At 33.4% G+C, this 14,512-nt stretch overlaps 1 protein-coding gene across 1 annotated transcript in view; it reads right to left on the bottom strand.

Annotated features, from left to right (window-relative positions):
- PTPRD (protein tyrosine phosphatase receptor type D) overlaps window positions 1-14,512 on the bottom strand; it is a 975,596-nt gene that overhangs the window by 706,301 nt on the left and 254,783 nt on the right. Inside the window, exon 6 of the mRNA XM_053932226.1 lies at window positions 9,404-9,452. The gene's annotated coding sequence lies outside the window, so the exon portion shown is untranslated. The remainder of the gene's footprint in view (window positions 1-9,403; window positions 9,453-14,512) is intronic.

Here is a 14,512-nt window from a genome sequence, read left to right as displayed (position 1 = left end):
AGCCCTATCTTATCCAGTCCTCATTTTCTGCATGGCAAAATGAGTAAAGCTGATTTGTGTGCTACTATTCTGCTATATATATATATATTTTTTACAATCTATATAGCACAAGAACTAAGTATATTTTCTGCATAAAGAGAATGGCTCGCACTGAAAGAAAGTGTATTAGAGAGCAAGAATACTTAAGAAAAAACTTCTTGAAATTCAAATTCAGAAAGGGCAGTCACTGCCAATTGGTATCTACTGATGACAGTTTATTAATAGTCTGTCACGTAAAACTGACATATGGGGTGTTGAATTCCACCCAGTCACATAATGAAATCTCCTCTGTTATTACCTCTAGAATTACCTACTTTTTGTTGAAAGACTTTTGCAGACATGAATACACATTAATGTTGTTTCTGAATGCAGGCTACCTCTATTTTCTTCCCCTAATTCCTCATTATTGATAAAGTGATCCAGCATACGCTTAATCTTGGTTTCTGAGTATACACATAGTCCAAATAAATACCAAGTTTCAGTTCAGATACAACTTTGATACATGCTGATAGGGTTATCAAAGTTCAAAAGAACAAATCATACTACCTACTTTTGATATGTCATGAGGGAAAAAACAAAAAAGAAAATAATATCCTAGAAGCTGCATACACCTATTCAAGTTGTATATTCAGATGTGCTGCAAGCAATTTATCAACAGACAGATGCCAGTGGACTAGGAGGAGATGGAAGGAAGAGATTGTACTGGAAGGAACTGCTAAAAGTACACAGAAATATGTGTTCTAGCACTTTATTTTTCTCCTCTTTAGTCACTTTATTTTTTAAATTAGATTAAAATTTCTAAGGAATTGCATTGTGAAATGAAACGTGTTTTTTTTTTTTTTTAAGGTTGATTGAATTTGCCACATACAAACTTCACTTTTTTGCCATATAAGAAACTTTAGTCAACATATCCAGTGATGAAATCTAGAATTACGAGGATTTGAAGTGTTTTCAGATTTCTTCATTATCCTTTCCCACTTTTCCATTTCATTGTAATACACTGAGCTGAGTGGAACAGACAAGCAGACTGAAAGAAGCTGGAAGCTAGTGCAGAAGAAAAATCACTTAAACCTTTGCAGCTGAGCATCACTGGAAAAGTCATGCTGAGACAGCTGAATCTTTTACCTGTCTTAGATTTTGTTTTTTGTTCTTTGATGCATCTATTCAAAACACTATTTTTAATTTGAGCTATGAATTAAAATAATTTAACAGCCTTTTGTTTAGGACTAACACTACAGTTAGTTGTGTATTTGTTTACGTGATACATGTTTTTCTCCTAAAAATTCTGAAATACTCAGTTGAGATCAGGTATTACCGTACTCAATTCCCAAATGAATGTGAGTGAATCTATTGGACAAATCTTCTTTGAAAATGAGCCACTAAGTATTTTGTCCTCCGTCTGTGCAGAAAATCATGCATTTGTGGGACCCATCATCCCAAGTATAAGGGGTTTTTTTCATTATGCAATTTTTCAGGTTTTATTTCAATACAATATTTTACTGAGCATAAAGATTCAGGAAAACCCTTCAACAGAACATGCACATGCACACACTCAAAAGAATTCCACATTTCCCTGAAAGATAATACAGATTTGGTCCCAATATTTGTTTAGGGATAGTAAGTATTGAGAAAATGCCTTGTTGGACATGTATTTTCACATGACAGCTTCTTATTTAACTTCTGGAAACCAACCATAACTGTGGAAAATGGGAAAAAAAGTTTGCTTATTTTGCAACTCCATCAAACAAATATTGACCAGATTTCAGCTCAACTCTTTATAGATCCACAAATTTTGACACTTCGTGAGATACTTTTCAAGAAGATTATTCTCTGGGAAAATTTGTTTGATTCATGAGCAGAAGCTGGATGAAGATGAAAAGGCAGGACATTATCATTTGAAGCATGTATCCAATAGCCTAGCAACTATCTAAATATTCTGTCTCTTTTTAATTCTCTATTTTCAATTCTCTATTTTCAATTCTCTATTTTCAATGAATTTTAAATTATGAAATCTCTGATAAACTTGTGCTTTAACCACACTTTCAGTACTGCAGTGGGTAAAGTTACCATTTCTCTGTTTTCATTACAAATATAAAATATAGAGAAAATAAAAGAGACAACAAAGAGTGGATTCAATTCTAGTTCCCAATGTGTAAAGCAGTAAATTGAATACTGCATATAGCATTTATAAATCTTTTTACATATTTATTGGGCAAATTTCATCTTCCTGTCAAATTGTGCAAAGTAGTGGCATAAACTAGTGATTTATTTATTTCATGTTTTTTACAAGCCCAGTGAAAATAATGCATATGAAAGATAGAAATACCTGCATGCCTCAGAAAATAAAGTATTTTGATCTGACTGACAAGGACTTATAAGATCAAGTTCATTAGAAGTGCATGAAAAAGGACTTAAGTTGCAGGCCACAAAAATCAATAGTAGTCTTTTTCCTAGGTTTTGAAAAAAGTTGTAGAAGAATATTTCACAGATCATTACTTCATTACTTTTCTTTTTCTTTCCTCTTTTATTTATTTTTATTTATTTATTTATTTATTTATTTTTAAGAAAGGAAAATAAATAGTTACTCCTAACTAAAAAAAAAAAAAATTCAGATTTATCTGTAATGCAATTTTATTATTTACTTCAGGGATATAGTGTCTGTCACTAATTCTCTAACCACAGAATCAACTAGACCATGACACTATGTGCCACATCCAGTCTTAAATGCCTCCTGGGTTGGTGACTCCATCCCTTTCCTGGGCAATCCATTCCAATGCCCAATCATACTTTCTGTGAAGAATGTCTCCTTAATATGCAACCTAAACCTGGGAGAAGAGGCCAACCCCACCTGGCTACACCCTCTATTCAGGCAGTTATACAGAGTGATGAGGTGTCCCCTGAACCTTCTTTTCTCCAGGCTAAACACCCCCAGCTTCCTCAGTGGCTCTTCACAGGACTTGTGCTCTAGACCATTCACCAAGCTCTGTGCCATTCTCTGGACACACTCCAGCACTTCAACACCTTTCCTATATTGAGGGGCTGAGCGCTCAAGGTGTGGCCTCACCAGTGCTGAGTACAGGGGGACAATCCCTGCCCTGGTCCTGCTAGCCACACTGTACTTGCCAGTACAGGCCAGGATGCCATTGGCCTTCTTGGCTAGCACAGCTGGCTCATGTTCACCTGCTGTCAGTCACTTCCCCCAGGGCCCTTTCTGCCTGGCCACTGTCCAGCCACTCTGTCCCCAGCCTGCAGTGCTGCAGGGGTTTGTTGTGGCCAAAGTGTAGGACCTGGCACTTGGACTTATATCACTGGACTTGGCCCGTCTATCCAGTGGTGCACGTCCCTCTTCAGAGGACCAGATGGGGACACCTGGTCATAGAAGGAGGTCAGGTTGGCCAGGCAGTCTCCTAAATCCATTCTGGCTGAGTCTGAGCCCTTGGCTATCCTGTAGATCCTGTGTAATGAAACTCAGGATTATCTGTTCTATAGTCACACCAAGATGAGGCTGATAGGCTTGTAGTTTCCAGCTGTGTCCTTCCAGCCTTTCTTATGGATGGGTAGCTTCCAGGTGTCTGGGACCTCTCTGGTGAGCCAGGAATGGTGATAAGTGAGGGAGACTGGCTTGGTGAGCTCTTCTGCTAGCTTCCTCACCATTCTAGGATGGATTCCATGTGGTCCCATTGACAAAGGAGCATTTAAGTGGCTCAGCAGGTCACTAATTTTATTCTCCTGGATTACAGAGCAGGGCTATGCTGCTCCATATCCCTGTCTACTAGGTCAGGAGGCCAGTTTTCCTGAGGATGACCTGTCTCTTGCAGCATTTAAAAATGGTTGTACAGTACCTTTTGGTTTTGCAGAGAAATTTCTTCCTTTGGAGAGTTAGTAGATCTCTACTAATATAAAAGCAAAACTTCTTGCTATATTGAATTTTAAGTCCTCTCATTTTCATATGTTCTGTAATAATGTTAGGGGCTGGATGAAAGAGAAAATTTTACCTTTAATTTAAAATTTACATTTCCTATTCCACATCCTTTGTAAAAAAGGAGTAACTCTAATCTTACATAAGCAGATATTGACATGGCTTCTAAATACAATGTAATAGATTAAAAATATTTCTTCCCATTTCCCATATTCTGGAAACAACCAAGAAAAATTGTGTTCAATGGTATGGCCGTGAATTGATCAAGAAGTTCAAAGATATTTTAGAAAATCAGTATAAGAACATTTCTAATAATCCATTGACAATTGTGCCCACGATTGTGTCCATTACAATGATTTCTAGTATATCAAAGGAGAGGCATGTCTCCCACCCATCAAATAATAATGTAACTGGAGAAAATTATTCCAAAATTTATGCCCACTTAAATGTATAACATCAGTGTTTCTTCCTTGCTCAACTTCCTTTAGTTCCAACCAAATTTTTATCTTTTGCAACTACATATGATTAGCTCTGTCTCTTGTCCACAGGCCCTGTCTCTTAAGCAAGTTTCAAGGGAAAAATAATTACTGGCTGAAAACTAGCAAAGTTCTTTATAAAGAACAGGATAAAATCACCATTGCAAAACCCTGAAGATTATAATGTGGGTCCCTGGTTTACATTAGAAGAGATTTACTCTCATTGTATGTTTAGCTCTATCAATCTGAAAATTAGATTCAAGCTACCTTTTCTTTTAAAGCTGATTTTAATTTCAGAAATAATCATACTCCCAAGAGATGCAATGGCATTCTCAGAAGTAAAAAAGAGAATATAATCAAGATTGCATATCATCATTCTAATGATAATTTGCCCTAGGCTGTGGCTATGGTAGGACTTTGTAATCAATATCTTCAACGTATCCTTATTAGAAAGAGAAAGTGTTTTCAGTATAAAATTGTTTTTTTCCATTTCACATTTTATCCAAGTTGGTTAACTTGCATTGGTTCTATTCCTTAATAAAAAATTAATATAGTAACTATTTTATGTTTCAAATAAAATAAATAATTTCACAGAATCACAGAATCACAGAATAATGAGGTTGAAAGAGATCTCTAAGATCAAGTCCAGCCTATGCCCTAACACCTCAACTAGACTATAGCACCAAGTGCCATGTCCAGTCTTTTTTTAAACACATCCAGAGATGGTGATTCTACCACCTCCCTGAGAAGACAATTCCAGTACTTTATTATTCTTTCAGTGATTTTTTTTTTCCTAATATCTACCATATCCTTCCCTGATATAGCTTGAGACTATGTCCTCTTGCTCTGTCAGTTGCTGCCTGGTGGAAGAGACTGACCCCCACCTGTCTACAGCCTCCCTTCAGGAAGTTGTAGAGAGCAATAAGGTCACCTCTAAGCCTCCTCTTCTCCAGGCTAAACAACCCCAGCTCCTTTCTAAGTGGTGCATTTTAATCTTTAAGAAAAATAGATTTATAGTTATTTTTTTTGTGACTTCAAAAACAACCCAAAAAAGAACAGTGAAAGAACCCCAGAACTTACTACCAATTTACATACAACCTTTTACTATAATATGGCATGCAAAATATCTATCCAAACCTTTTCACATGTTAGTGAACCCAGCATGAAAAGTATTAAAAGATAAATTTGCTGTACTACTTTTCTACGTTTTATTACACTTATACTAAAAATTTACATTAAAAAAGAACAAGTTGTTAAGCACTTTTACAGTGCTTTTAGGAAAATAATAATTTACACATTAGAAATGCATAAATACACATTTCTATGTATGTATGCATACATGTCTATCTATAAAGCAAAAATGCAATCAGAGACTATAAAGGATCAAATCTGAATGCATTCAGGAAAACTAATATGCTTTTAAGTATATATGCCTATATTTGCTTGTATTTATTTTCATCCATTCACATGTCGATAAGTAATCAGAAGCAAAGTATTCTCCAAATACAATGTTAAATGCAGTAACTAGCATCATGGTGTTTCCAGCTAACATACAAGCATACTTGTAGGAATATATCTGATAAATTGTGATACAGGACTCAGAGTAATTAATGTGAAATGGCATTTTGAGATTATGTCTGCAAAGTCTGTCATCAAAAAGATTAATTTTAAAATGGAAAAATAGATGTTTGCTATTACATTGGTTTTCTAGATCATATAAAAATATAAGAAATTATAAAAAAAATTAAATTATGGTACTTCTGGATGATGGAATGTTGTCAAAAACAGAGATTGATGGAAATTATTTTTATAAGTGTCAGATTGTAGAAATAGACATCACAAGCTAAATGTACAATAAAACTCAAGCTCACTGTCCATGTCTACTTCCTTCCTGCCACTGGTTTCACTGATATAAAAATACCAAAAGGGTGAAAAAGACAACAATGGAAAGTTAGCAGAATTGATTCAGCTGCTTAACGTCCTAAGGGGAAAGACACATCCTTCACAATTTGGAAGGTGCATGCTGCCCCTTACAGACTCATATCATCCACAAGGTGTCGGGAAACTGATGGTTTTTGTTTTTCCCATTGTATATTTTTTAAAAAAATAATATTTGTTTCTAAAGGAGTATATTGAAAATTTAAGTGGCTGATGTGTAGCTTTTTTTGGGAAAATTTGCCATAGTCCTGAAATTTTATTTTCCTTCTTTAATCACATGAGGCAACAGATCAATAAAGTATATAAAAGGAGTTAAAAATTTAAAAACTGAACTATGAGACAACTAGAAAAAATGTTAAAAATAAGTAGGTCAGAGAAAAAAAGGGGTTTATGGGTTTATGTTTTTGTTTTTGTGGTTGCTTTCTTATAGTTAGGTTTGTTTAATTTTAACTGTTATTTATTTATTTTGTATAAAAATATAAATATTGCCATTAGAGGCTGGCATGGACAGGACCTTGACATAACGTTGGGTAAGTTTCTGTTATTCATTTTCCAGTGAAATATTTATTTTCATCCATTGGTTCTCTATGAGTTAATTTTCCTTTTTTTCAAATCTCCATAAGAATGATTGTGTAATTCTTAGGTGAAGAAGAAAGTTCAAATTATTTATTTATTAGGTAGTATTTCTTAAATATATACATAATATAATGTCATTGTTAGAAAAAAAATGAAACAACAGATTAAGATTTAGAAAAGCAGTACTAGTATTACTTAGCTTTGCCTGTGTCCTGTTTTTAGAGGTTTTTGTAATTAATTATTAAATCAGGCATACCACAAACCTTTCTTTAAACTTCTAACTCAACAAAGCATGGTTTTGATCCAAATTTTGCAAGGATTCTTTAATACTCAGTAACTGACTGTATCATTGTCTGTTCTACTGTTCTACTGCTCTGTTCTACTTCAATCATCTGGATCACTTTTATGTATATAAATTTCAGTCCAATATAACAATGTAAAAGAGTTCTCTGACAAATCTGCTGTACATACAGTTTACAAACAATGCTGAGGAGAATCCCATGTTTTATAGACATCATTGAACTTTATTTAGTAATTCATGCAAGGAATTAATTAGACTTTATCTTTCTACTTTAAGTAGATTGGTAAGATGATAATATTGGAAAAGAGCCCTCTTACATACTAAATCCCTACCAGATGCATTTTAACTGCTCCAGCTATGCTGAATTTAAGTCATCCGATTTAAAGAAGTGGCAAATTGGGGTTTTTATGGATTTGTGGGTTTTTTTCTTTGTCAGTTTTTGAAGGTTTGAGAGCTTTTTTTCCTGGATTTTCTTAAAAGAGTAATGATTTCTGTTTTGCATCATTTGGGGAGGTTTGTTTGTTTGTTTGTTTTTTAATATCAAATCCTCCTTGCTGTTACTTTACTGTAATTTTATTATATTTTTAAATTATTTTATGCAGTTAGCTTAGCTGCCTCCTATATTCATACCCATAAAAGTTCTTTAAAATATAAGGTTCCTCAAACCATGAGATACCATTGTCTTTGTATATTTCTTTCTTTGAAAATCAAACTTTTTTAATACACAATACACACACACATAATGCTTGTGTGTATTTTATAGCATCAGTTGTTCAAAACATAAGGGGAAAATGTCACCAGGAATCTTATATTAACTAATATACCAGAATTATAGTGAGACTTCAGTGTATTGTTATTAAATACTGCCAGTGTTTCCTCAACCACCAGAAATTAACAAACATCACAAGGCAATTATCTATACAATTAACAATTTTGATGATAGTAAATTTGCTTACTTATAAAGAATTGTGGGATAGCAATGATCAAGCCTTTGAAACAGAAATATGCCATAAAACTAATATGCCATAAAACTCTAAATTTGTAACTCAGTACAAAAGTAGCAACATGACAAAACTGAACTACTACCTTCACACAGTGAGTGGAAACACAAAGTTGACAGATCTGCTCTCCTGGGTTTAGGTTTCCACATCTACAAGTGCTGTTTGCTGCCCATGTATGCACAGTATGACAGCTATTTGTGTTGTACAAATAAGGTGTACTCATGAGTTTGATCTCAATTGCATGCTAATCATATTGTCCCTTGTTATGAAACAAGCACTTTACTTTGTTATGTCTAATATTATGAAACAAGCTTAAAACACAGGAGAATACTTTGGTAACCTGTTTAAGCTTGTTTGTCTCAATAGCTTTATTACATTACTTATTAAATTACTTCAGGACCATGCTAAATATCAATGTATTTTGTTCAATTGATTTCATGTTAAACATAACATCTCAAAAAAAACTTAGTATATGGAAAAGTATAAAAATTTATTTATGGCAACCACAGGTTTCCAGTAATTTTAGTTTTCATTATAACAGCTATCTGTCTTATCCACCATGTTGTAACATAAAAAACCTGAAATAAGTAAGAAATAAATAAGAAATAATTTTGATAGTATTACTGTTTTTTGCTGCTTGGCCCTGATACACTCTAAAAGATGGTTTCTCAACAGTTATTTAATATACAGAAATACAGTTTACAACTGGAGAACCTCTGTCATTTTTGCAGATTGTTGTCTCCTTGGTTCATATTATCTCCCTCTCTGTAATTACATCACTTTCTATGTTTGATGACTATGTTAATGTTAGTCTCAAAATGCAAAATGTTCAAATTACACATAGAGCATTGAAGTACAGTTATGCAATGATGTCTTCAGTCAAACTATGTTAAAATACAACAAACAAACAAAACATGAACAATTCCATTTTATTATTATGGGGTAAGCCTAAAAAAACTCCTTCTTCTTCACAGTATCTTGAAACAAATAGAGATTAATTAATCACTGATATTACTGATGGATGTTATCACAGACTTGGTGGGACTTCTTTGGGCTTTTTTATGTGCCAGGAAATATGATCATATACTAGAAAACAGTTATTCACAGAACCATCCCAATTCAGGATAAAGAAATAACAAAAATTATTGCTCACCCTGAGCTTGCAGGTTTGGAACACAATCAAAACAACTCTATCCTGAGATCTGAAAAACACAAAAGCTTTCTATCACCACTGAAAATAAACAGTCAGACATTAGATATACAACAAAATAAGTAAATGCTTGTTCAATACTTGTAAAAACCACAAATAATTACCATGCATATATACCTCACATGAGTATAAATTGACTTAAACCTCAAATAGTACACTCTGAAAGAAGCACCTTTTATGTCAGAAAAGCAGCCCAATAAAAGCATAAGCTTTCAAGTATGTTCAGTCTTCCTCTCTCTACACTCCAGCAGTGTTTTGAAGAAAAATCAATTTTAAGCTCTCTCCTGGAAATTAAAATTTGTGAATTTCTGTGGAGACCAGTGAACTCCAGGGATATCTGGGTAGAAGAGCTCCAACTGCACACCAGAGTAGTTTAAGTTATGACTTGAGAAGTTTATTTGAACATAAAAATTTCCTTTGGAAAACAAATTACTATTATGCTTAGAAAGTAATAAGAAATATCAGACCACATTTTAGGATTTTAGTTCTAGGAGGGAAAAATCAAAATAATTAAAATAATGAAAAATTATATATTTTCCTGTTTGAAAGGAGTCAGAATGCTTTGTGATGACTGATGAAAGTGCATCAGGGTAGAAGCAATAGAGAGTCTGACTGGACATGGATGTTTGTAAATATGGGGATGCAAGAAGAAATGTTTTCTATAAAAGCAGAGGAAGAAAACAGATTAGTGCAGCAAATCTCCTTTATGATCGTCAAATACAAATTATTCATCATTGAATTAACATTCATTTCATGGAATTGGATCCATTTCTTTATAATTGCTTAGATTTGTTAAAACTATCAATACTATAACCATGGTTATTCCATTAATAAGGTCTGAGGTTACACATTAGCTTAATAAAAACAATCTAAAATTGATTTTCCTGCAGCAAATTACTTTCCAACTTTTTGTCTACAGGCATTTTTCTCTTTCCAGTGCAACATTAATGAAGATTAATGCTCAAAATTTAAAATCTGGTAAATAAATATCTGAAAATACAGAAAGTAGAAATGTGTCCTTTTGAATAGTAGAAAAGAAAGATACATTGAATAATTATGCATAAACATAATATAATATTTATATTAGTTTTATGCTAATGATAATTAACATATAAAAGGAGGCTATTAGATGCTATAGAGGAAGCATGTATGTCTCTGTAATCTTAAGATTTGTTCAAGACATCCTATTAACAGATTATCCATTCAGTGCTTGCAGTGTTGCCAAGTTTTAACAATTTTTCCATGGTGTTTGTATTACATAAATTAGTTTTGCGGGGTTTTTTTGGTTGTTAGTTTATTTTTTACATTAATTGTTTAGTTTGTTTGTTTGTTTTTGAGGGATTGCTCTTGGGTTTTGGTCTTGTTTGTTGGTTTGGGGATTTTTCATGGCTCAAAAATTAGCACATTTTTTTTTCCCCAAAGTATTTTACACATGTTCAAAAAAAGAACCTGAAGATAAAAATATATCTATTTATCCTTTCTTTATCTTAAAATAGTCTAGTTTTTTTTTACTTTTAGTTTCTAACTAGGGTTTGAGCTGAACATTTAACAGTGAAAATCCACAGAACCTCATCAATGTCTCCAAGTTAAAGACCTCAGAATTCCCACCATAAAAATACATTTAGTTGTAGGTCTCTCAACCTGCTGAACAGTCTGTTGTCTCTGCAGAAGTCATCATGCAATATTGTTATTATTTTTCTAGGGGGGAAAACCAAGGAAAAATCCCTAACAACCCAACAAAATCCCTGTCTTAAGAGTTTAACTTACTTTTATTTCTCCAGTCAAATTTTCTCACAACAATTTTATTATATTTTTTATTTCTCTTTCCCTTCCTTGTCTTAGGACAGCAGCAGTATATGAAATCTGATGGAAGAATCACAGTGCAAGTGAAAATATGCCTCTTAAACTAAACATACTTTGCAAGCACTGTCTTAAGAGTCTAAATTAACCTGAGGCTCACTACAACTTTTTTCGATTTTATTATTTTGAATCTCTGTCAGGACAATAATGCTAGACTATTTTGCTCTAGCTTTAACCAACTGGAGGAAAAAGTTACCTAGAATTGAAATTGGATGAAAACCCCTCTATATTCCTACCTTCCCTACAGAATTAGTTGATTGTGGCAGGTCTCTGATCCTTATGTAAAAAGCCTCCAAGTGCTTAAAATCAGGAAATTATATGGTAATAATCCTTAAGCATAATCTTAGTTCTGCTGTGAACTAAAATATTGATCCAAAAATGTTACAAATTATCACTGTCCACAAACTTTCCTGCTGTGTAAAATCATCTTGGGAGTTTTAGTTATATGCTCTCAGGTTTAGATGAAAATGCTATTTTTATATATCATTTCTTTGTATATAAATTGAAAATATCAATAAGATAGTTCATTGTATTGTATTGCCAGAAATTAATTGTACATTAAAGAGAACAGGAACTCTGCCTCCTGGAAGTAATTTGGTTTTATTTAATGTAAAAAGTTATTTATTCTCTAAGTTTGCACACACTACTCAAGGACATTATTTGGCAATAATTTAAATGCTTAGGGAGTTTCCACTGTTATAGGATGTTTCTTTAACAGTTGTCAAGTTTTTAAGTCTTATTTTCACAAATTTCACCAGACCTGCAATCATCACAATTTTAGAAAACAAGAAAGAGGCTATTATAATATGAAAATGCTTTATTCTATTGAGGTTATTACTTCAGTAAAAAACACTGATAGTGTTCATTAACTAAGTAGACTATTTCATTTTCAATCTCCTTTTATAACTCCTCCTTTTTAAAGGTACTATATGGACTACCAGGCAGTAACTATCACTCCATGATGACTCAGTACTGGACAATGATAATATACCTCCCTTTCAACAGGTCAGGGGAAAAAAAAGAAAGGGAATAAAATGTTTTTTTCAATGGTCTTTTTGCAATTTGAATTTTAAATAATGTTTATAATTCAGCATAGAAAACAATTTCCTCTACTCTTATGATGATGAATATGAAGGCAAATTCCAGAAGGAATTCCAACAGTGTATATTACCATCTCCCATTAACTCTAATTTTCTTTGCAAAGGTTTTACCAAGTATCAATAGACTTCTTGAAAAGTTAAATTCAATCCCAGGTAAAACATTGTCCAAAGTCTTGTTTCACTCCCAACATTAGCATCCTGAGATACGCATTCCAAAAGAAAGATAAAAGTTAAGGGTGTTCCAAATGGACTATGAAAGAGAAAATTTTAACATTTTTTTCAAGTGTAAATTAGTTTTTTTACACCACTATGTAGCTATTTTTGCACGTCTAAAATATTCTGGATTTTTCATGGAGAAAGGGAGGCTCAAGGGGGATCTTGTTGATCTCTGCTAATGTCTAAAAGGGAGTTGTAGTGAGGTGGAGGATCAGCCTTTGCTCCCAAGTGACAAGAGATGGGACAAGAAGAAATGGCCTCAAGTTTCATCAGGAGAGATTGTAGATTAGGAAGAATTTCTTCACTGAAAGGGTGGTTAGGCATTGGAAGAGGTTGCTCAGGGCTGCACCATTTCCAGAAGTGCTCAAAAACATGTAGGTTTGGTACTTAGGCAAATGGTTTAGTGGGGAACACAGCAGTGCTTGGTAAAAAGTTGGACTTGATTAGCTTTAAGATCTTTTCCAATCTTAATGATTCTATTATTCTATGAATATAGGATCCTTTCCCATTTCTTAGATTTTTTAGAAAAACAGCATAGTGTAAAAGAGGTTGGTAATAGTTACATAGACTATTGTGTTGTCCAGTTCTATCAAAACTGGAAACAGATTTGAGTAAAGCCTAATATAAGTGCAGTCGGAATGAATTTTATTTCAGCCTGCTTTGTAATTTTCCTGATATCTGTCTCCCTTTCACTTAAAAAAATGCCAAATGCTATTATTCCCAAATTTATGTTTGATCCATGTGCTTTAATTTTTTCAGTATTCCAACAACAGACATTTCACAACATTTTTCTATTCTTGCTGAATCATAGCCTTTGTCAACCTCATAACATTTCTTCAAAAGAAAAAAAATGCCGCCTGAAGAGATCAAAGAGTTACATAAAATTATATAATCCCTCTTTCTTAATCTCCTGAAGGAATATTCTGGTTTATAACTAAATACAGGTGTTCATATATTAAAGTCTAAAAACACAAACCCATATGTAATTCAATTATTTAATGCAGATTATTAATAACAACATATATACCTTTCCTGTCAGATAATCTATACTTGCATAAAATACCTCTCCCTTTCTTCTCAGTACTATCCTTAACTGAAAACCCATCCAGCTTTGTCACCAAAACATTGCAGTTTGGGATTCCCTACCACAGCAAAGATCCCATATTTACATGATAGTACTATCAAATGTTTTCTGTTGCAGACTAACTTTTTCTTGCCCTATTACTTTGTTAGCTTCTTTTGTTTGTATGCTGGAATGGCTATATCTGAACTTCGAGGCAGATGCCCTAATTCCAGTGTTGATGATGTTCAGATACAGAGCTTGCAGTATGTTATTATTTACCGGTGTGAATCCTCACTTTCCCCTTAACTACTTGCCTTTAAAAGCAGCATCATGTGCATAGAGAAATCAGGAAAGGAGATATGGTATGCTTAAATAAGTCATGAAATTTTGATGGCTTAAGAAGCAGTAGAGTGGAATTTATTAAAGAATTTGTCTGTGTTGTAACAAACTTGTAATATTAGGCTATGTTAAAATTTTGTGTTTCTGCACTCTAATTATTTTTGTTTAACTTGTGCATTTTGTCATGGCATCACTGTATTTTTCTTGCACACTCTTGTTTTGTATAAATTGTCTAATTTGTTAAGATTTTTGTAAATTCTAATCCTATCCTCTGGAGCATTTACAATCCTGCCCAGCTATCCATCAGCCAGATATTTTTAAAGCTTATGGTTTCTTCTGTCATTCAAATCTCTTTTCTTTTAGACGCTGAAAAACAACATGGCCAAAACAGCCCCCTGTGGAACTCTCCAGCTGAAATGATTAATAATGATTCCTCGTTAACTGAAAGTAATTTTTTTCAAACAGTTGGTGGCT

The sequence above is a fragment of the Vidua chalybeata genome, chromosome Z, assembly GCF_026979565.1.
Source record: "Vidua chalybeata isolate OUT-0048 chromosome Z, bVidCha1 merged haplotype, whole genome shotgun sequence".
NCBI lineage: Eukaryota > Metazoa > Chordata > Aves > Passeriformes > Viduidae > Vidua > Vidua chalybeata.
This window is presented reverse-complemented; position numbering and strand designations above follow the sequence as displayed.